Source organism: Gorilla gorilla, chromosome 14 (assembly GCF_029281585.2).
Source record: "Gorilla gorilla gorilla isolate KB3781 chromosome 14, NHGRI_mGorGor1-v2.1_pri, whole genome shotgun sequence".
Classification (NCBI taxonomy): Eukaryota; Metazoa; Chordata; class Mammalia; order Primates; family Hominidae; genus Gorilla; species Gorilla gorilla.
In genome coordinates this window covers 90,208,030-90,230,704 of record NC_073238.2, presented here as the reverse complement: position 1 = coordinate 90,230,704, position 22,675 = coordinate 90,208,030, and the positions used below count along the sequence as shown (strand labels likewise).

The following is a 22,675-nucleotide window of genomic DNA, read 5'->3' as shown; positions in this document are numbered from 1 at the left end:
ATTAGCCAGGTATGATGGCACATACCTATAATCCCAGCTACTCGGGAGGCTGAGGCAAGAGAATTGTTTGAACCCGGGAGGCAGAGGTCACAGTAAGCCAAGATTGCATCATTGCACTCCACCCTGGGTGATAGAGTGATACTGTCCCCCACCAAAAAAAAAATAAAAAGCAAGATTTTTTCATACTGTAGTTTTACACGATTTTTATTACAAATGTCTAGTTTTGCTTTATTAAGCACTTAATCAGCTTTACTGGGCTGGCCTGGGAATTAACCATTGTTAATAACATTTCTGTGGAAAAGGGTGTTTCAAGTTTCAAACAGTTGACTTAAATGCAAACTTTTAGAAAACAACTCATTCTCAAATTGGAAACTATTAATACGCTTTTAGTTTTCAAAAGGAAATAGATTGCCCCCACCCTGAATTTATCAAGCAAAACCCAAGTCTTTTCATGTATTCCACTACCAAGACATGTTGACATAAGTATCAGATTTATATAGAAAGAAGGCAAAATTCACAAAGTACTTAAGCAGAATTGTCTTTTCAAACAATTTCTTTTTTTTTTTTTTTTTTTCACACGGAGTCTCCCTCTGTCTCCCGATCTGGAGTGCAGTGGTGTGATCTCAGCTCACTGCAACCTCTGCCTCCCGGGTTCAAGCTATGCTGCAGCCTCAGCCTCCCGAGTAGCTGGGATTACAGTGTGCGCCACAGCGTTCGGCTAATTTTTGTATTTTTAGTAGAGGCGGGGTTTCACCATATTGGCCAGGCTGATCTCAAACTCCTGACCTCAGGTGATCCGCCCATCTTGGCCTCCCAAAGTGCTGGGATTACAGGCGTGAGCCACTGCACCGGGCCTTTCCAAACAAATTTTTAAAAATCTTTTGTACCTTATGTTTTTTACAACTTCATAAAAGTTTTAAATTTACAGAAAAATTGTGGAAATAGTAGAGCTCCCATATTCTCCATGTCCAGTTTCCCCTATTAACATATTAGTATGGTACATTTGTTATAATTAACAAGCCAATATTGATATATTAGGTTTCTTTAGTTTTTGCCTAATGTCCTTTTTCTGATCTAGGATCCCATCCAGGATACCCCATTACATTTAGTTGTTATGTCTCCTTAAGCTCATCTTGGTTATGACAGTTTCTCAGACTTTCCTTGTTTTTGATGACCTTGAGAGTTTTGAGGAGTACTAGTCAGGTATAATTTAGGGTGCTCCTCAATTGGGTATTGTCTGATGTGTTTCTGGAATTGAATTGTGGGTTTTTGGGAGGAAGATCACAGAGGTAAAGTGCCATTTTCTACATGTCATACCAAGAGTACATATAGCAAAGTGATTTATAGTGGTTTATGTTGACCTTGATAATTGACTGAAGTAGTGTTTGTCAAGTTACTCTTTTTCCCTCTTCTTTCCATACTTTATTTACTCTTTGAAAGGAAGGCACTATCTGCTGCCCATACTGAAGGAGTGGGAAGTTATACCCCTCTCTTTTACAGTGGAGCACCTACGTATTTTATTTGAAATTCTTCTGTGAGCAAGGTTTGTCTCTTCTCCCCCATTTATTAATTTATTCAATCATTTATATCAGTATGTACCCATGGATATTTATTTTATACTTGGGGTTATAACTGAGTTTTTTTGTTGCTCAAATTATTCCACCTTTTCCATTGTAGCTCTTTGGGTTGGCTCCTGCGCCCCTTTGACACACTTTTATCAATGTGTGTGTGAGAACACTTTCTTACTTTCTGACACTACAAGACACTTCATCTTGTATATTTCCTGCCACAGTCCTAGAATCCCATTACTTTCAGGAACTCTGGTTGTTTTAATTGAACTATGGTTTTAGAAACCAAGATATGGATGCTAGGTTTGCTCTATATTTTGTATTTTGAGAGCATTAAAACATAGAAGTCACCTGGGTGCAGTAGCTCATGCCTGTAATCTCAATTCTTTGGGAGGCTGAGGTAGGAGGATCGCTAAGCATTTGAGTTTACAGTGAGCTATGATTGTCCAGCCTGGGTGACACGACAAGACCAAGATACGTTAGACCACAAAGCCAAGCCCTTGTTTGAGGATTGGTAAGAATGATGACCTGGACTCAGTAAATGCTCTCACTTTAGTTTATGATGGAATCACCTAATAAACAGGACAATATTTTGTATATGCCCTGTTTGTATGTATAAGATCAAAGATGCAAGAAAGTGGATATATCTACTTGGTAAGGTAGGCCAGAAGGTTGACAGTTTTACTAACTCATGAGGAGGCAGATATCGTCTAAGTTTGAGGAGCCCAGAATTTTGGGCTTGCTGTCTTTCATACTGTTTTGAGCTGGGTGGGACGGATGGGGAGAGGACCCAGTCTTACCAGGACATTTTTGAAAATAAAAGTGGACATCATTAATATGCTACAATACAGATACAAATTGGGACTGCCCTGAACAAACCAGGATATATGGTCACCCAATTCTCATCATACAAAGAAATTGTTACTTAGCCACAACATCTATGCTCTATTTCCCTTTGCATCGTCAAGCCTGTTGGAGCATTCAATATAGTGCCCTTAAAGTAGACCAAGTGTTGGCCAGTCACAGCTCATATTAGACTTACTGGTCATGTCCTAAGGAAAAAAAAATTTTACATTTGAAAGACACCTATTGTATATAAAGTATTCATCATTTAATGTTGTATTGGTCCATTCTTGCACTGCTATAAAGAAATACCTGAGACTGTGTAATTTATGAAGAAAAGAGGTTTAAGTGGCTCACAGTTCTGCAGGCTATGTAGGAAGCATGGCAGCTTCTCCTCGGCTTCTGGGGAGGCCTCAGGAAACTTACAATTATAGTGAGAGGCAAAGAGGAAGCGAGCACTTCACATGGCCGAGAGCAGGAAAAGGAGAGAGAGGTGGTGGAAGGTGCCACACACTTTTAAACAGCCAGATTTCATGAAAACTCACCATCATGAGAACAGCACCAAGAAGGGAAATCTGCCTCCTTGATCCAATCACCTCCCACCAGGCCCCATCTCCAACACTAGGGATTACAATTCAATGTGAGATTTGGGTGGGGATACAGATCCAAACCATATCATTCTGCTACAATCCCTCCCAAATCTCATGTCCTTCTCATATTCCAAAATACAATCATGTCTTCCTGATAGTTCCTCAAAATCTTAATAACTCATTCCAGCATTAACTCAAAAGTACAGAGTCCAGTGTCTCAGCTGAGACAAGGATAGTCCCTTTCCCGTATCAGCCTGTAAAATCAAAAAGAAGTTGGTTACTTCCAAGATGCAATGGAGATATGGGCATTGGGTAAACATTCCTATTCCCAAATGGAAAAATTGGCCAAAAGAAAGAGGCTACAGGTCCCATGCAAGTCCAAAACCCATCAGGACAGTCATTAAATCTTAGAGCTCCAAAATAATCTCTTTTGACTCTATGTCTCACATCTAGGGCACACTGATGCAAGAGGTGGGCTCCCAAATCCTTGGGCAGCTCCACCCTGTGACTTTGCAGGGTTTAGCCCCTGTGGCTGCTCTCACGGCCTGACATTGAGTGTCTGTATCTTTTCCAGGTGCAGGGTGCAAACTGCTGGTGGATCTACCATTCTGGGGTCTGGAGGATGGTGGCCTTCATCTCACTCCACTAGGCAGTGCCCCAGTGAGAATTCTGTGTGGTAGCTCCAGCCCCACATTTCCCCTCCACACTACCCTAGTGGAGGTTCTCCATGAGGGCTCTGCCCCTGCAGTAGACTTCTGCCTGTACATCTAGGCTATTCCATACATTCTCTGAAATCTAGGTAGAGGCTCCCAAGCCTCAGCTCTCATAATCTGGGCACCCACAGGCTTAACATGACATGGAAGCTGCCTAGGCTTATGGCTTACACCTTCTGAAGCAGTGGCCTGAACTGTACCTGGGCCCCTTCAACCCACAGCTGGAGCTGAAGACTGGAATGCAAAAAGCAGTGTTTTAAGGCCACACACTACCGGGCTCTGGGCCTAGCCCGGGAAACCATTTTTCCCTCCTAGGTCTTTAGGCCTGTGATGGGAGAGGCTGCCACAAAGTTCTCTGAAATGCCTTCAAAGTGTTTTCCCCCTTGTCTTGGCCATCAGCATTTGTGTTCCTTTTAGTTATGCAAATTTCTCCAGGCTGATTGAATTCCTCCCCTGAATATGGGATTTTCTTTTCCACCACATGGCTTGGCTGCAAATTTTCCAAACTTTTATGCTCTGCTTCCCTTTAAATATAAGTTCCAGTTTCATATCATTTCTTTGCTCACACATATGAACATAGGTATCAGAAGCAGTCAGGCTACTTCTTGAACACTTTGCTGCTTAGAAATTTATTCTGCCAGGTAAGCTAAATCATTCTCAAGTTCAAAATTTCACAGATCCCTAGGGCAGGGGCACAATGCAGCCAGGTGCTTTGCTAATGCATAACAAAACTGACCTTTGCTCCAGTTTCCAGTAAGTTCCTCATCTCATCCAAGACCTCCTCAACCTGGACTTCATTGTCCATATTACTATCACCATTTTGGTCACAACATTTTAACAAATCTCTAGGAAGTTCCAAATTTTCCCTCATCTTCCTGTCTTCTTCTGAGCCCAGCACACTCTTCCAGCTTCTGTCCAGTTCCAAAGCCACTTCCACGTTTTCAGGTATCTTTATAGCAATGCCTCACTTCTACCAATTTTTTGTATTAGTCCATTCTCACACTACTATAAAGAACTGAGACTTGGTAATTTATAAAGAAGAGGTTTGATTGGTTCATTGTTCCACAGGCTGTACAGAAAGGGTTGCATCATCTCCTCAGTTTCTGGGGATGCCTCAGGAAACTTACAATCATGGTGGAAGGCAAAAGGGAAGATGGCACTTCACATAGCCAGGTGCAAGAGGAAGAGAGAGAGGTGGGAAGTGCCACACACTTTTAAACAACCTGATCTTGTGAGAATCCTATCAGGAGAAAAGCACCAAAGGGGAAACTCCGCTCTCATGATCCAGTCACCTCCCGCCAGGCCCCATCTCCAACCCTGAGGATTACAATTCGATATGAGATTTGGGCAGGGACACAGATCCAAACCATATCAAATGTCATGGTACAAATTCATGTAATCAGTAATTTATATCTGAGGATTAACTTTTTTAAAAAAAATTGTAATAGACTATTTTTTTAGAGCAGTTTTAGGTTCATCACAAAATTGAGTATAAAGTTCCCATGTATTTGCCCTCCTACAACACACACACACGCACAACCCCCCATTACCAATATCCCCTACTGTTTCCAGAATTGGTGGGTTCTTGGTCTGGCTGACTTCAAGAATGAAGCTGTGGTCCCCCATTCCGAGTGTTACAGTTCTTAAAGGTGGCACGTCTGGAGTTGTTTGTTCCTTCCCATGGGTTTGTTGTCTTGCTGGCTTCAGGAGTGAAGCTACAGACCTTCGTGGTGAGTGTTACAGCTCATAAAGGCCACATGGACTGAAAGAGTGAGCAGCAACAACATTTATGGCAAAGAGCAAAAGAACAAAGCTTCCACAGCATGGAAGAAAACCCAAGCAGGTTGGCATCGCTAGCTCAGGCAGCCTGCTTTTTTTATTCCCTTATCTGGCCCTACCCACATCCTGCTGATTGGTCCATTTTACAGAGTGCTGATTGGTGTGTTTACAATCCCTGAGCTAGACACAGAGTGTTAATTGGTGCATTTACAATCCTCTAGCTAGACATAAAAGTTCTCCAAGTCCCCACCAGATTAGCTAGATATAGAGTTCTGATTGGTGCATCCACAAACCCTGAGCTAGACACAGAGTGCTGATTAGTACGTATACAATCCTCCAGCTAGACATAAAATTCTCCAAGTCCCCACCCCACTCAGGAGCCCAGCTGGCTTCTCCTAGTGGACCCCTCCCCGGGCCGTGCCCCGTGAGTCCCGCACCGCGTGCCTGCACTCTTCAGCCCTTGGGTAGTCAATGGGACCAGGTGCCAGGAGCAGGGGGTGGTGCCCGTTGGGGAGGCTGGGGCTGTCGGGGAGCCCACCGGGGATAGGGGGGGCTTGGGAATGGCAGGCTGCAGGTCAGGAGCCCTGCCCTGCGGGGAGGCGGCTGAGGCCCGGCAAGAATTCTAGCATGGCGCGGGCGGGCCAGCAGTGCTGGGGGACCCAGCGCACCCTCCGCAGCTGCTGGCCCGGGTGCTAAACCCCTCACTGCCTGGGGCTGGTGGTGTCGCCCAGCCGCTCCGAGTGTGGGCCGGCGGAGCCCGGGCCCACCTGGAACTTGCGCTAGCCCGCAAGCACCACGTGCAGCCCCGGTTCCCGCCCGCATCTCTCCACACCTGCTGGCAAACAGAGGGAGCTGGCTCTGGCCTTGGCCAGCCCAGACAGGGGCTCCCACAGTGCAGCGGCGGGCTAAAGGGCTCCTCAAGTGGGGCCAGAGCAGACATGGAGGCCAAGCAGGCGCAGAGAGTGAGTGAGGGCTGCTAGCACGTTGTCACCTCTCACTACCAAAGTGGTACATTCATTACAATTGGTGAACCTACATTGACAAATTATTGTCATGCAGAGTCCATAGCTCACATTAGGATTCACTCTTTGTGTTGTATATTCTATGGTTTGAATAAGTATGTAATGACATGTATCCAACATTAAAGTACACAGAGTAGACTCACTGTCCTAAGAATCCTCTGTGCTCTGCCTAGTCATCACTGGGAGGGCCATAAGCCCCTGGCAACCACTGATCTTTTTCCGGTCTCCATAGTTTCTCATTTTCCAGAATATCATATAGTTGGAATTATACAGCATGCAGCCTTTCCAGATTGGCTTCTTTCACTTAGTAGTATGTATTTAAGTTTCCTCCATGTCTTTTCATGGCTTGATAGCTTATTTCTTTTTACTGTTGAATAATATTCCACTATCTGGCTCCGAATTTATTTTTGCTTTCTCAGATCAAGAAAGATGTTTAAAATACCCAACACTGTCCTAGATATTGAAAATAAAAACAAAAATGGCAGGTCTCCAGGCCTCAAACCACTTTAAATCTACTCAAAGATTATAAATCAGGGTGGTAAGTATTCTATTATTTAGCATATGGGTTCAATTTATGTAAGAGAGATCTGACATTGATAAGGTTTATACAGTAAGTTTATTTCTCTCTCTTTTGAGACAGGATCTTGCTCTGTTGCCCAGGCTTGAGTGCAGTGATGTGATCTCGGCTCACGGCAACCTCTGCCTCCCAGACTCAAGTGATTTCCCCATTTCAGCCTCCTAAGAAGTTGGGACTACAGGTCTGAACTACCACACCTGGCTTGTTATTATTATCATTATCTGTAGAGATGGGGTTTTGCCATGTTGCCTAGGCTGGTCTCAAACTCCTGAGTTCAAGTGATCCACCCGCCTCGGCCTCCCAACGTCCTGGGATTACAGGCATGAGCCACTGCGCCTGGCTAGTTTATTTCTCTTTCACTGAAGTATCTAAGCTGACATGGTGGCTCTCCTTTGCAAGTCATTGAGGGCTCCCATCCAGTTTCTACATCCAGCCAACCTAATTTTCCAAGCTGTATTCTGTCCACCTCTATAAAATTAGCCTGGGTGTCTTAGTCCATTTTGTGTTGCTATTACAGATTATTTGAGATGAGATAATTACAGATTATTTGAGATGAGGTAGTTGTCAAAGAGCAGAGATGTATTTCTTTTTTCTTTTTTTTTTTCTGATGGAGTCTTGCTCTGTCACCCAGGCTGGAGTGCAGTGGTGCGATCGCAGGTCAGCTAATTATTTTTTGTATTTTTAGTAGAGATAGGGTTTCGTAGTCTTGATCTCCTGACCTCGTGATCTGCCCGCCTCAGCCTCTGAAAGTGCTGGGATTACAGGCATGAGCCACCGCGCCTGGCCGCAAAGGTGTATTTCTTACAGTTCTGGAAGCTGGAAAGTCCAAGGTTGAGGGGCCTGTATTTGGTGAGGGTCTTCTTGATGCATTATCCCATGGTGGCAGAAGGTGGAAGGGTAACAAAACATGTGCAAAATTGTGCAGGGTGGGGGAGGGGGAGAGAGAGAGAGATTGAACTCATCCTTCATCCGATTCCCACTCTCACAATAACTAACCCACTCCCACAATAACAGTATTAGTTCATTCATGAAAGCAGAGCCCTTGGGTCCTAATCACCTTTTATAGGTCCTGCCTCTAGACACTATTGCATTGGGGATTAAGTTTCCAACACATGAACTTTGGGGGACACATTCAAACCATAGCGCTGAGTTTCTCTTTCTTGTAGGACCTTGGCAAAAGTGGGAAGAAGCACACCGATGTTCTGACATTTTTTTCTAGCTACTTTTTTCTAATGCAGTAATTCTTACCTAGGGTCAGCTCTTAAAAGGGACATTAGGAAGAACATGGGGATGTTTTTGGTTGTTGTATTGACTGAGGATTACTACCAGCATTTCATGGGTTAGGAGCAAAAATGCTGAACATCCTAAAATGCCCGGGGCATTCTTGAACCACAGAAAATTGTTTTACCCAAAATGCCAATATGACACATATTTAGAAACACTGCCATAGAGCTATAGGCTCTACATACATGTGGTCTAAATTTTAAGGCATCATATGGTAACGGTTTCACCAAATGTTGGGCCAAGCATAAGAGTCGCCAGTGTTAGTTTACGATATGCTCATCACCTGTTGCCTGAGTGCCAATGCCTCTTGTTATAGGTTTTATTACAGTATCATCTTACTTTTAGGTACAAATTATGTATTAGGATATCAGTCCTGCTGCTGTAGTAGTAAACCCAAAATGGTTTAAATAAGACAAATTTATTTCTTTATGTCCAGGCTGGCTGCTCCACTTGAAGACATCAGGGGCCTAGTCTTCTGTCTTGTAACTCTACTATTCTCAATGTACAGCTTCCTTAATAGATTCAGGATGATTGCTCCAACTCCTGGCTTCATATTCAACTTCTAGTAGAAGTGATGTTCTAGGGCCATTAACCCAGAAGTTTCCCCCATCACTTCTGCTCACATACCATTGTCCAGACCTAGTAACATGGCCATAGCTACCTGCAAGGAAAGCTGGCAGTTTTACCTTAGCAACTCTGTGCCTAAATAAAACTTCCATAATCATAAGAAGGAAAGAACAGATATTGGAGGTGATATGATTTGGCTGTGTCCCCACCCAAATCCCATCTTGAATTCCATAATTCCCATGTGTTGTGGAAGGACCTGGTGGGGATAATTGAATCACGGGGACAGTTTCCCGCATGCTGTTCTCATAGCAGCAAATAAGTCTCATGAGATCTGTTGGTTTTATAAGGGGTTTCCCTTTTCTCATTTTCTCTCTTTCCTGCCATGTAAGATGTGCCTTTCACCTTCTGCCATAATTGTGAGGCCTCCCCAGCCATGTGGAACTGAGTCCATTAAACCTCTTTTTCTTTATAAATTACCCAGTCTCAGGTATGTCTTTGTCAGCAGTGTGAAAATGGACTAACACAGGAGGGCAAATAGTTTCTGCTGTAAGTGTTAAGACAAAGGTATGTACAGAGTATTGTATGAGTGTGGAAGAGACTAGTGGGTGGCTAAAGGCTCCCTAGAGGTTCTAGTCCACCCTAAGAAAGAAAAAAAATTAGAAAAAGAAGAAATTATATAATAATAAGATTCTTCTAACTGTATCAATGTTAATCATTTTTAAATGATGTTACATATATTCAAATAGGAATGTAAAATTCATTATTACAAGCCCAAAATAAAAATTGTTTGGCATTACAGTCTTCTTTTTTTCTTTTCTTTTTTTTTTTTTTGGTCATTCTAAAATTATGTGATAAATATACTCAAAAAGATATTTTGGCATTTCCATAGAGAATTGGCATTGTCAGGCAAATCAAAATATAATTTAAGGGAAAACAAGAAGTTAGATAATACCAATGGTACCTTGTATATTGCTGCAGGGAGTATACATTGGTATAACCACTTGGGAAAATTATTTGGTTTATTTTATAAAGTTGAATTATCTATGTCCTATGACTCACCAATTCCACTGCTTGAAGCTCTTCCCATTTATCTTCAAGAATGTTCATAGCTTCCTGTTCACAACTGCAAAAAACTGACAACAGCCCAAAAGACCATACACAGGAAAACTAAGAAATCGTGGTTTTCACAGTGGAGCACTGTACTGAAGGGAAAATCAGTGAGATAGAAATACAACACCATGAGTGAATCTTAGTAATACAATGTATGCAATATATGTGTATGTGAAAACTTACTGAAAAATAAATTAAGGGACTGAAAAACAAAATGGAGAATAGTGGTTGCCTCCAAGCTACAAGATGGGAAGAAGTTAGGGGCAGGACAGAAGACGAGCCCATAGTAGATGTCAATTCCTGGTAATGTGCAAGCCATCAGGTTGGGTCATAAACTTGTGGTGTTATTCATATCATTAAATAAATCCATAAAATAAAAAGGGGCATAGACCAATTATGGTTAGATGAAAGATGAAAGTGTGTAGCAAGCCAAGGAACATGATTAGATGATTAATCCAGGGTGCAATTCTGTGCTTCTGAAGTTAAAACAAGCAAATAAACATACAACAAAACCTATGAATGTATGCATTTTGCTGATGTAGGTATTACTGAAAAGAACACAGGGCATCAACTAGTCCAATATCTAGAGCTTAACTTTGTAAGTCAAAAAACTCAGTCAGGCTAGCGATCCTGCCTCCAGAGAAATGATTCATCCTGAGCAAATTCAGTGAAGACTGATATATCACTCAAAATTCCTGTTTTCTAATTTACACTGAAAAATTTAATGGCCAAGTGGACTATAATGGTTATGTTATTCATTCATTCAACAAATATTTATTGAACACATCCTATGTGCCAGACACTTGGCTAATCACTTGGGATGCAGCAGTGAATAAGAAAATTTTCACAAGGCTTGTAATCTATTTAGAAAGCCAGACATTTAATAACATAATAATAAAAATCAGCTCATCAGCCTACTAACTTGCTTTACATAATGTAGAGGAGTGGAAAGTGTATCCATTTTGAAGACTGAACAAATTGACTTAGCTATGTGACCTTGGACAGAAGGTCTTCGCCATGCCTGCTTTGCAGCATTTCAACACTGCTGTGGACCAGGACTGCTGAGGTCCCCATTAGTCTCTTTCCAAATGGGACTCTTACTTGTGTTATCTTTACTTTGTCCCTGATCCATCAGTGTATATTGGTGTGTTAAAATAAAAACTTTAGACAAATTTAACAGTATTTAATGGAGCAAAGAACCATTTGCAAATCGGGCAGTTCACCTAAACCAGAATAGATACAGAGCGACCCTGGCACTGCCGTGTGGTTGGAGAGGATTCATGGACAGAAAAAGGAAAGTGACTTACAGAAAACAGAAGTGAGGTACAGAAAACAGAAGTGAGGTACAGAAACAGCTGGACTGCTTACAGCTTGGCGTTTGCCTCGTTGGAACATGGTTTGAACAGTTGGTTGCCTTTCATTGGCCAAAACATGGTGATTGGTATAAGAGTGGCTTACAGTCTGTTTACACATCCAGTTTGGTTACCATTCACTATATACAGAGAAACCTTTAGGCTGAACTTAAAATATGTTAAGGAGGTAGCTCTAGGCTACACTTAAATTACAGGTGTGTAATGGGTGGCTAGATATGTTGACCTTTGGTTCCTAGATTGCTGTAGTATGTGGATCTATATTTGAATATGATGGTGGCAATGAGCATCAAATGGAGATCCTTCACTTAGATAAAGATGTGGTGTTTTCTATGTGTGGAAAGAGAAGTGTTGTGGATATTTGGAGGCCAGAGTGGCAGCTCCTGGCAGAAATGGCTAGCTATGGCCAGGTGCGGTGGCTCATACCTGTAATCCCAGCACTTCGGGATGCTGAGATGGGAATACTGCTTGAGCCCCAGAGTTTGAGACCATCCTGGGTAACATAGTGAAACTCTGTCTCTACAGAAATTTTTAAAAAATTATCTGGACATGGTGGTATGTGCCTGTAGTCCCCAGCTACTTGGGAGGCTGAGGTGAGAGGATCATTTGAGTCTGGGAAGTCAAAGCTCCAGTAAGCCCTGATCGTGCCACTGTACTTGGGTGACAGAGTGAGACCTTGTCTCAAAAAAAAAAAAAAAAAAAAAAAAGGACATAGCCAGCTATTTTTTCTCAGCTGTAAAAATAGGGAAAACAACTCCTAGGATTGCTGTAAAATTAAATACCATATGTAACATAGTAAACACTGAAAACATGTTAATATTCTTTGAGGAATGCGAATCTGAAGGATGCTCAATGAAGATGAAATCAGAGAATAGGGAATGATGCAAGCCAGATGCAGCCGTCTTCACCAGAAAAATGTATCTGTCCAGCAGGCCTAAGTACATCTGACAGCTGGTCAGTCTAGTCTCTTCCCTTGTAGTGCTTAGTGACACATTGACTAATTCTCAGTCTTTGGCTTTCACTTTTCAATACTAAGTACTTGAATCCCCTCTTTTCCCACACACTTTTTTTAGGCGTGTTACAGTTTCGATGCCCTCATTTTCTTCCTCTTTGTCTTCCTATGTGGCTCATCTGAGAAGTTTTGATGTGTCTGAGAAAATACACACAGTGGAAAGAGTTAGAAAAGCATTGTAGAAATCAGAACACTTTAAAAATATTAGAAGGAAATAGTAATCCAGGGTAAGTTCAGTGCAGAGAATATGCGTGTATTGGACACCATCATGTATGGTGGTTCAGGTTGGATTGCAAATTGGACTATGAATTTTCTAATGTTAACAACAACAAAACAACAACCTCTGCCACCCATTAGAGACACTGTAAGGTAAAATCACACATTTAGTTCAAGATGAAGCCTAATTTATTCAAGGAAAGAGATCTAAATTTTACCCACGTGTCCTGCCTAACAGAGAAGGTACTGTACCATGGGACAGATGTCATCGTGGACAACATCCTGACATCAGTTAGAAGAGAGTTTCTTATCAATGGCTCATAACATGGGCTACAATGTTGTGTCCAAAATAATAACAAATTGTAGTTACAATCAATTATTATAGACTCTTGAATTATAGCCAGGCATGCTGGCCCATGCCTTTCACAGCTACTTAAGTGGCTGAGACAGGAGGATCACTAAAACTCTAAAAATGCCACCCAGAGAGGGAAAAAACTTGCTTTCTAGCACAGACATTCAATCATTTATCAATCATATGCTTAGTGCCTATGCTGTACTACATATTAAGTTGGTGCAAAAGTTATTGCAGTTTTTGCCATTACTTTTAATTAAAAGTAATTTGCCATTATTTGCACCAACCTAATATATGTCAAGAGACAAGGTTACTGAAATGAAGACCATGCCCCTGAGGATCTACCATTTTGTGGTAGTGGCTTTCAAAACTTAGGGCGAGCACAAGTCATCTGGGGAGCAGTATTCCTTATCAGTGAGTACTGGATAAGTGTTTGTAGGTAGGAGTGTGCCAAGCACTGCTTAAGTGCTTTATAAATATTCATTCATTCATTTTATCCTTATAATAATCCTATGAGGTAGGCACTGTTATCTTCATTTTTACAAGTGTGAAAACCAAGGTGCAAAAATGCTAAGTAATGCACCTATGGTCAGAGTTGGATGCTTACCCAGACAGTCTGACTTCAGAAACAGAGATCTTATCTACTAAACTATGTTTATACAAAAGTATATGTCTTAACAACTGAGGAAATATAAAATGCAATCACATGATAAACCTCAGTAGGTGCCAGAGACATCTGTGAGCATACGGAGAAATTAATGTATCTGTTACTTAAATCCATGAATTTGAGATCCATGACCCGCCAAACCAACCCTCTTTTAAATCTTAAAGCCCGTGACCCAGCAACTATTAAATAGCATTTAAAAAATAGGGTTCATTCAATCCAGTAGGGGGCTTGAAAACAACTCAAACAGTGTCCACACCAAAAACATTTGTAATTAATTGGGGCAGAAATTGTTTTTCATACTGAGTTGGCAAGCACAGTTAAGTGAGATAGTAACAATCTTCCTCAGGTGGATATACATTTTTCCACTCCAGAGGGTTTTGAGGTAAGTATAGAAATAGTTAAGAGAATTGAAACCATAGTACTAACACTTTTATGTTAAAAGGAAAATGTACATATTTGATATTTAAAGTAGTTTTATAAAATAATTTGTCCTAGTAGAGGGACAGCCTTCTAACTTCAATCTAGGATATGGAATTGAGTAATTGATTGAGACTTGAGAGTCTAAGGTGATAACTTCCTCAACTTATGTATGGTGATGGAACATTTAAGAAAATTTTAGTTTCAGCTTATTTGTATACTTAACCTCTTATGTATATTGAAGTTATTTAAACCCATGGAAGATTTTGTTTGTTAATTCAGATTAAACAAATGAAGTACAGAAAAATAAAATTAGAAAAATTAATTTTAGAAAATTTTAAAATTGTTGAAGCTACTTAACTTTGAAAAAGGAGCTGAATATCATTCAAAGGCTGCTTAGAAATGTCTGACTTACAAATATTTGTAAACTGACCTTAAAAGCTGACAGAGTGGGGTTTTGAAGTAACTTTTATATGTTAAGTACCAATTATTAAAACAAAAATAAACGTTGTAATATCTGTGTACAAAAGTTAGCTTCAAGAGAACAAAAAAGCTCATATCAAAATGATACTAGAACTGCAAAGGAACCAACAGAGTGGAAAGGCAACCTGTGAAATGGGAGAAAATAGTTGTAGATCATATATCTGATAAGTGGTTAATATTCAAAATACATAAGGAGCTTCTTCAAACCAAATTAAAAATGGGGATCAGACACGGTAGTGCATGCCTGTAGTCTCAGCTACTCGGGAGGCTGAGGCAGGAGGGTCCCTTGAGCCCAGGTGTTTGAGGCTGCAGTGAGCTGTGATCACACCACTGCACTCCAGCCTGAGTCACAGAGTGAGACTCCATCTCTTAAAAAAAAAAGGCAAAGAAGTTCAACAGACACTTCTCCAAAGAAGACATACAAATGGCCAACAGCTCTCAGAAATGATGCTCAACATCACTAATCATCAGGGAAATGCAAGTCAGAACCACAATGAGATATCACCTCTCACCTGTTAGGATGGCTAATGTCAAAATAACAAAAGGTAACAAGTATTGGAGAGGATGTGAAAAAATTGGAAGCCTTGTACACTGTGAGTAGGAATGCAAAATAGTGCAGTTGCTATGAAAAAACAGTAAGGATGCTCCTCAAAAACTAAAAATAGAAATACCATCTGATTCAGCAATCCCACTTCTGGATATTTAACTAAAATAATTTAAAGTATTAAATGATTATCTCAAAGAGATATTTGCACTATCATGCTTATTGTAGCATTATTCACAATAGCCAAGATGTAGAAACAACCTATATGTCCATTGATGGATGATTGGATTAAAAAAACATGGTCTATATATACAATAAAATATAATCCAGCCTTTAAAAAAGAAGGAAACCCTGCCATGTGTGACAACATGAATGAATTTTGAGGACATTATGCCAACTGAAATAAGCTAGTCTCAGAGGGACAAAGACTTCATGATTCTGCTTATATGAAGTATCTAAAATGGTCAAATGCACAGAAGCAGAAAGCACAATGGTGGTTGTCAGGGGCTGGAGGGAGATACAAATGGGGAGTTACTATTAATTAATTGTTATTATTATTAATGGGTATAATATTTCAATTGTGCAAAATGATTAAGTTCTAGAGATCTTCTGTACAACATTGTGCCTATAGTTCACAATACTGTATTGTACACTTAAAATTTTAACAGCAGAAATCTCATGTTAAGTGTTCTTACCACAATTTTTTTTTTTTGAGACAGGGCCCCACTCTGTCACCCAGGTTAGAGTGCAGTGGTGCGATCTTGGCTCACTGCAGCCTCGACCTCCCAGGCTCAAGGGATCCTTCTGTCCCAGCATGCTGAGGCTAGGACTATGGGCACGTGCCATCATGCCTGGCTAATTTTTTAATTTTTTTATAGAGACAGGGTCTCTTTGTGTTGCCCAGGCTGGGAGGATTGCATGAACCCAGGAAGCAGAAGTTACAGTAAGCAGAGATCAGGCCATTGCACTCTAGCCTGTGCAACAGAGTGAGACTCTAAAATAAATAAATAAATACATAAATAAATAAATAAATAAATAAATAAAGTATTCTTGTACCCTCTTCACACTTTCATTTTCCCCCTTAAATACTGCAGTGTATATTTTCTAAGAACAAGGAACACCTCAACTAACCACAGAATCAATATTGAAATCAGAAAATTAACACTGATATCACCTAATCTTCAATTCTTATTCAGTTTTTGCCAGTGTCCCAATGATGGCAGCAGCAGCTGTCTGGAGTGGCCACTGCAAAGATGCTGGCTGCAGCGTGGGAGGTGCAGCTGGGGTCGCACCTCTGTAGGGGGCAGGAGCCCTACCCCTACCAAGTTGGCAAGACTGGAGGCCTGTGCTCCTGGGTGCAGCTGTAGCCGCCTGGCCATGGCTCTGGACCCAGGCATTCCTGTGCTCTCAAGGGCCTGGGAAGCCCCTGCCCCTGCAGGCTGGGAAGTGCCTGCTCCCACTGTTTGGCCTCTCCCTGCTCCCGGCACCCACTCTGGTGCAGAGCAAAGTTGTGGCCAAGTCTGGGTGCTGTTGCTACCTGGCTGGTTGTGCATGCACTCAGGGCTGTGCTAACATGCCAGCCCCCTGCCACCTCCAGACTTTGGATGCCAATGAGTGCAAGAGGGAAGCCAGAAGGGGAGCTGAGGGCAACTCAGCACAGGCTTGCAGGCACCCTTTGGCATGAACAGCTTGGGCACCTTGGATGGCATGTTGATGGCAGGAGGCAGACAGGTTATTGGTGGGTCCCCAGTGAAACCCCACTTTCAAGCCAGGGATGGCCTGAAGCCTGGGGGACCAGGCTACTAGTTCAGGGTGGAGTCTGCAGCCCAGAGTGAGAACTTATGGTGCTTTTCCCAGCCTGCCCATGGCCGCCCATGAGCCAATCAGTATGCACTTCCTGTCTTCGGAACCCATAAAAACCCCAGACTCAGCCAGACTCACACAGACATCAGGACTACCAACTGCCAGAAGGAACTACCCACTTTAGGTCTCCTGGGAGCTGTTCTATTGCTCAATGAAGCTCCTCTCCACCTTGCTCACCCTACAGCTGTCCCCATACCTCATTCTTCCTGGACTTGGGAACAGAACTCGGGACTCACTGAACAGTGGGACTGAAAGAGTTATAACACAAACAGGGCTGAAACACACCCCCCAGCCCCCGCCGCTTGCCACATTGTGGGTGATGAGAAGGAGACAAGGAGACAAGAGCTGTGGCCCTTCCGGGATCCCAGACCTAGGGGCTCACCAAACCAGAGCTGTGACACCCTCTTTGGGTCTCTGCAGTCCCTGCTGTCTCCAAGCTTCTGGGTGCCACCACATCCCCCTTGTCCAGATGCGGGTGCCCACAGCAGAAACTGCGTGCAGTATATCTGGCCCAACTGCAGCCTTGCTTGGAGCCAGCACCTGTGCCAGCATCTGGAGCTGCCTACCCCAACACAGCAGCTGGCATGCCTGGCTGTGTGCAGTGGCTGGACCCTGCGTTTGCTCACCCACACACCCCTTGCTGCTCCACGCCTGGCTCACCCTGGGCAGGTGTGGGATCCAAGCCAGAAGTGTGAGCCAATCATAGCCTGCTGGGCTGAGTGGGTGGAACGGGCCCAGCGGGTGCAAGTAATACTCAGGCAAGAGGCACTGCCAGCCAAAGAAGTTTCCAGCTGGTGAAGTGACACCCCAAGGATTTTGTGACACCAATAATGTGCTTTATTGTAAAAGAAAATCTAAGATGATGTGTTACATTCAGTTGGCATGTGTCTTTAACCTTGTTTAATCTGGAACAGTTCCTCCATCTTTCTTTGTCTCTTATAGTACTGGTATTTTTAAAAGAGTTCAGGTCAGTTATTATGTAGAACATATCTCAGTTTAGGTTTGTCTGATATTTCCTCATGGTTAGGTACAGTTATATGTCTTTGGCAGGAATACCACAGAGGTGAGATTGTGTGTTTCTTAGGGCTTTGTATCAGAGAGCCCATAAGGACTTATTTTTTAAAAAGGCATTATTTATTTATTTTGAAAGGAGGACCAGAAATATGAATCTTTCTGTTGCTCTAGGTAACTATGCATTCAAAAAATATTTGCTTTTTGTTTTAAAAAAGTGTTTACAGTGCCTCTTCATCTTTATTTCATCGCAGGTAACTGTTAGAGAGTTACTTGAATTACTTGGAGAGTTGTCATGCTAATATTCCATTTGCTCAGAAAGTCTTTGAACTAGAGTGAGAATTGTTTTTGCAGTATGGCCACAAATCCACTCAAAAGGATTTTCTTTTTTAAGAAGAAAAGAGACTTCATTCCAGCAAACAGTTTGTAAATGGGGAGACACAGCCTTCTGTACAAAACCAAGGTTTCTTCTGAGGGAACAAAGAGAGGAGTTGCCTTTTATAGAAAAAAGAGAAAGTTCCCACCTAGGTTCCCAGTCTGATCTGCTATGCAAATAAGGGATGCAAACTTGTTCAGTTCTGATAGGTTGATGCTTATTTAGTTCTGATTGGTCAGCGCAAGTTACAGCCTATTGGTTAATTTCAGAAGACAACATAGGATTTTTCCAGCAGCTGTTGATTCAGTTGAAGTAAAGAGGAACAGATAGCTATGAAAGTCTCAAAGTTATGTGAGCATGTGAGTTTTCTGAGAAAGCAGAGTGTGAATGTGACCTCTAGTCAGCAAATGGCCACTTTGCTCTATTTTGAATTTAGGCCCAGTTACCTATTCAGGATCCATATCAAAGGATTGCCACTTTCAGGGTTCACAAATAGAAACATTATGAATCATGATTTTCTTACTCTTCTCAAATATTACAGTGGTTTAGAAGACTATTTTCAAGACAAGTCACCTTTGCTTCCATTTAAAAACGTAAAATAGCATATAACTTTTGAGTGGAAAAATATTTTGTTCAAAATATTTCATCATAAATTGAATAATTAAGGCACTGATCTTGACCTCAAGACAGAAATCATTCATATTTCAAATATTTTTAAGGATATGGAAATATCAGCATTTTAAGGATATCTCTTGGGCTGGTTGCTCTGTCAGCTGTGAGCCGTGTGCATTTATTCAGCTGTCCTCTATTAGCCAGTTCACACAGGTTACGTTGCAGTTACCAACAACCTCTTTGTTGTTGTGCTTACAACAACAAAACCTTCAAATTCCAGTTAAATGTCTCTTGCAGGTTAACTCGGGTTCTGCTCCAGTTGTCTTCATTTCAGGACCAGCTGCTATCATGGAATTGTAAGTCTTGTGGCATATGGAAAGGAGAAGTGGTAAATCCACTCAGTGGCTCTTAAAATTTTTGGGGAAGTGAAGACATCACTTCCACTCACATTCCATCAGACAGGAAGTTATATTGCTAAGCTGAACAATAATGGGACAGGAAAATATACAACTCCTGCAGAGAGAAGAAAATATTTTTTAACAATAATACAGTTTACTCCAAATTGCCTCTACCCACAGCAACTTCCGAGTTTCAGTATATTGGGCATCGTTGCTAGTTCTGTAACTTCCAAGTCTCATTCTTGGTGTTTCAGAACTTGTGAGCTACCCAATAACTATAAATTTCTCTTTTGCCTAAATTGGTCAGAGTTTGTTTCTGTTGCTTGCAACTCAGAACCCTGTCTGATACAGAAAGTGAGGCCTGGGCCAGGTGCAGTGACTCATACCTGTAAACCCAGCCTTTCTCAGGCCAAGGAAGAAGGAGGATCACTTGAGCACAGGATTTCAAGATCAGCCTGGGCAACACAGCGAGATTCTTGTCTCTAAAAAAAAGAAAAAAAAGAGAGAAGGAGGCCGGGCACGGTGGCTCATGCCTGTAATCCCAGCACTTTGGGAGGCCGAGGTGGGCAGATCACGAGGTCAGGAGATAGAGACCATCCTGGCTAACACGGTGAAACCCGTCTCTACTAAAAATACCAAAAACAAAATTAGCCGGGTGTGGTGGCGGGCGCCTATAGTCCCAGCTACTCATGAGGCTGAGGTGGGAGAATGGCGTGAATCCGGGAGGTGGAGCTTGCAGTGAGCTTAGATAGAGCCACTGCACTCCAGCCTGGGCAACAGAGCGAGACTCCGCCTCACAAAAAAAAAAAAGAAAAGAAAAAAGTGAGTTGAGGCCTGTTGTCTCTTGTTCGTAATTAATGGAACATGAACAATATTCTGAGAATGAGAGGAGGAGCGAGGTTGAATTGAGAGCTTGTAGAAAGTGGTAAATGTTTTGAATAGCTGCTTAGGAAAAATGGGAAAGGTAATTAACAGGTGGGTGCAAAAGGAAGGACAGCATTATTAAGGGCCCTGCTGAAGCTAACAACCATAGATTTGATGAGGAAAGTGGCTGATTATGCATCCCCTAGAAAACTGTGATGTTATTTATTTTGACAAAGAGAGTCAGTTGTTTAAAAGGAAATTCCAGAAGTTAAAAACTTGGATGTATCAGCAGAGTGAAATCAGCATCTATAAAATCAATGACTTTGGCAATAGTCGTAAGAGTGAATGAGATAGGAGAATTATTTAATGCCTCAGGTTGCTTTTCTGGGGTGGATATGATGAAAGCTAGGTTTTAATAAAATTGTTCCAAACTTAACTTTTTTTTTTTTTGAGATGGAGTCTCGCTTTGTCACCCAGGCTGGGGTGCAGCGGCACAATCTCATCTCACTGCAAACTCCGCCTCCCGGGTCCAAGTGATTCTCCTGCCTCAGCCTCCCAAGTAGCTGGGATTACAGGTGCACGCCATTATGCCCAGCTAATTTTTGTATTTTTAGTAGAGACGGGGTTTCTCCATGTTGGCCAGGCTGGTCTTGAACTCCTGACTTCGCGATCCATCCACCTCGGGCTCCCAAAGTTCTGGGATTACAGGCGTGAGCCACCGCGCCTGACCTAAACTTAACCTCTTAAATATGAAAAGCTTGTCAGCCCAACAGAACTTGCAAGTTGCATTGCCATCTTACATTGAAACAACTTTATTTCAGAGGTGATTTGATGGTATGATTATGCAAGGGAAAATTTATAGATCTGCAGGCATGGTTCAGTATTTGGTGATCACTGAGAACATTGACACATTAGTAGAAATTACTTTAACATTTGCTCCAATATTTCTCAGTTAACTCTTTCTGGATAGATATCTGAAATCAGCAGTAATTCTGTATTACTCAGATTTTATATTGTGGGCAAGAGATGGCACTATATACCTTGAAGTGGAGGTACAACATCTATTAATTTCCATAGATGCAGATATTTCAGACAGAGCAAAATTAAAATCTCTTTGAGACTTCTAATTTCTCCATATGATCAGAATAATGAGCTTTCTACAATGGGACAGGGTGCCAATGGGTCAGCACAGAATTACTGGGATATAATGCACTAGAATGCTATTAGGAATCATCACATAAATTTGAACATATCATAACTAAAATCGTAGCCCCTCTCATATAACTTTATACGCTAAAACCCTATTGTAAGTTATTTGGAGAAATGGTTGATTCTAGGGCTAGGGCAGGCAAAATACAAGATGAACCTAGAACATCTCATAATGCCAAAAAGCAAGGTAATGCTAAAAAGAAGAGAAAGAAAGTGGGGCATGTGAAAGGACACAGGAGTCAACTCGAAGGACCTCCTGATTGCCAAAGCTGAAACAATTTGAACAACAAAATAAGTAACACGGTATTGGGTTACAACCCAAGTATAAAATAAATATTTATTAACCCACATGATATAAATAAATGATTGAATAAAGAAATCATTTGGGGAGAAGGGGCAAATCTTCCTTACAGAATATTTCCAAATATTACATATATATATACTCTTCCTCCACCTGGAGGTAGGGAGAGCTTATTCCCCATCCTCCACCTCTGAGTGTGGGCTAGACTTAGTGATTCAATTCCAAGGAATAAAGCATAAAAAAGGAAAAAAATAGTAACTTTAGAGCAGAGAAACCTAGCAAACACTATTTTAACCAGGTGGTCAAGTTTGGTATCATAGGTGATAAATCATGTTAGTATCATAAATCCCCTGATATGATGTGATGAAAAGAAACCAGGACTCTGGAGAAATGATGGATTCAGAGTCTAGGGTAGGAAACGTAAAGAAGAATATACTGTGAAATCCATTATCATGGAAGAAATCGAACTGCCCAAAGGTGGGATAATTTGAACACCAGTGATATGGTTTGGCTGTGTCCCCACCCAAATCTCACCTTGAACTGTAGCTCCCATGATCCCCTTGTGTCATGGAGGGACCTGGTGGGAGGTAACAAATCATGGGGGTGGTTCTTTCCCACGCTGTTCTCAAAATAGTGAATAAGTCTCAGGAGATCTGATGGTTTTATAAAGGGTAGTTCCCCTACACAAGCTCTCTTCCCTGCTGCCATGTAAGACATCCCTTTGCACTTCCTTCATCTTCTGCCATGATTGTGAGGCCTCTCCAGCCATGTGGAACTCTGAGTTCATTAAACTTGTTTCCTTTATAAGTTATCCAGTCTTGGGTATGTCCTTATTAGCAGCACGGGAATGGACTAATATAGCCAGTAAGGATAACAACTTCAATAAATTGAAATATATCAAATATATTTAAATCTGGAATTTGTAAT

The 22,675-nt window shown here is 41.7% G+C and overlaps 1 long non-coding RNA gene across 1 annotated transcript; it reads right to left on the bottom strand.

Moving 5' to 3' along the window:
- Positions 1-12,221: 12,221 nt before the first annotated feature.
- LOC134757078 (uncharacterized) lies at positions 12,222-17,453 on the bottom strand. Its single transcript, XR_010130682.1, has 2 exons — positions 17,360-17,453; positions 12,222-12,573 (listed from the first exon to the last, which is right to left on the bottom strand). It is a non-coding gene; the product is annotated as an uncharacterized lncRNA (long non-coding RNA).
- Between the last annotated feature and the right edge of the window lie 5,222 nt (positions 17,454-22,675).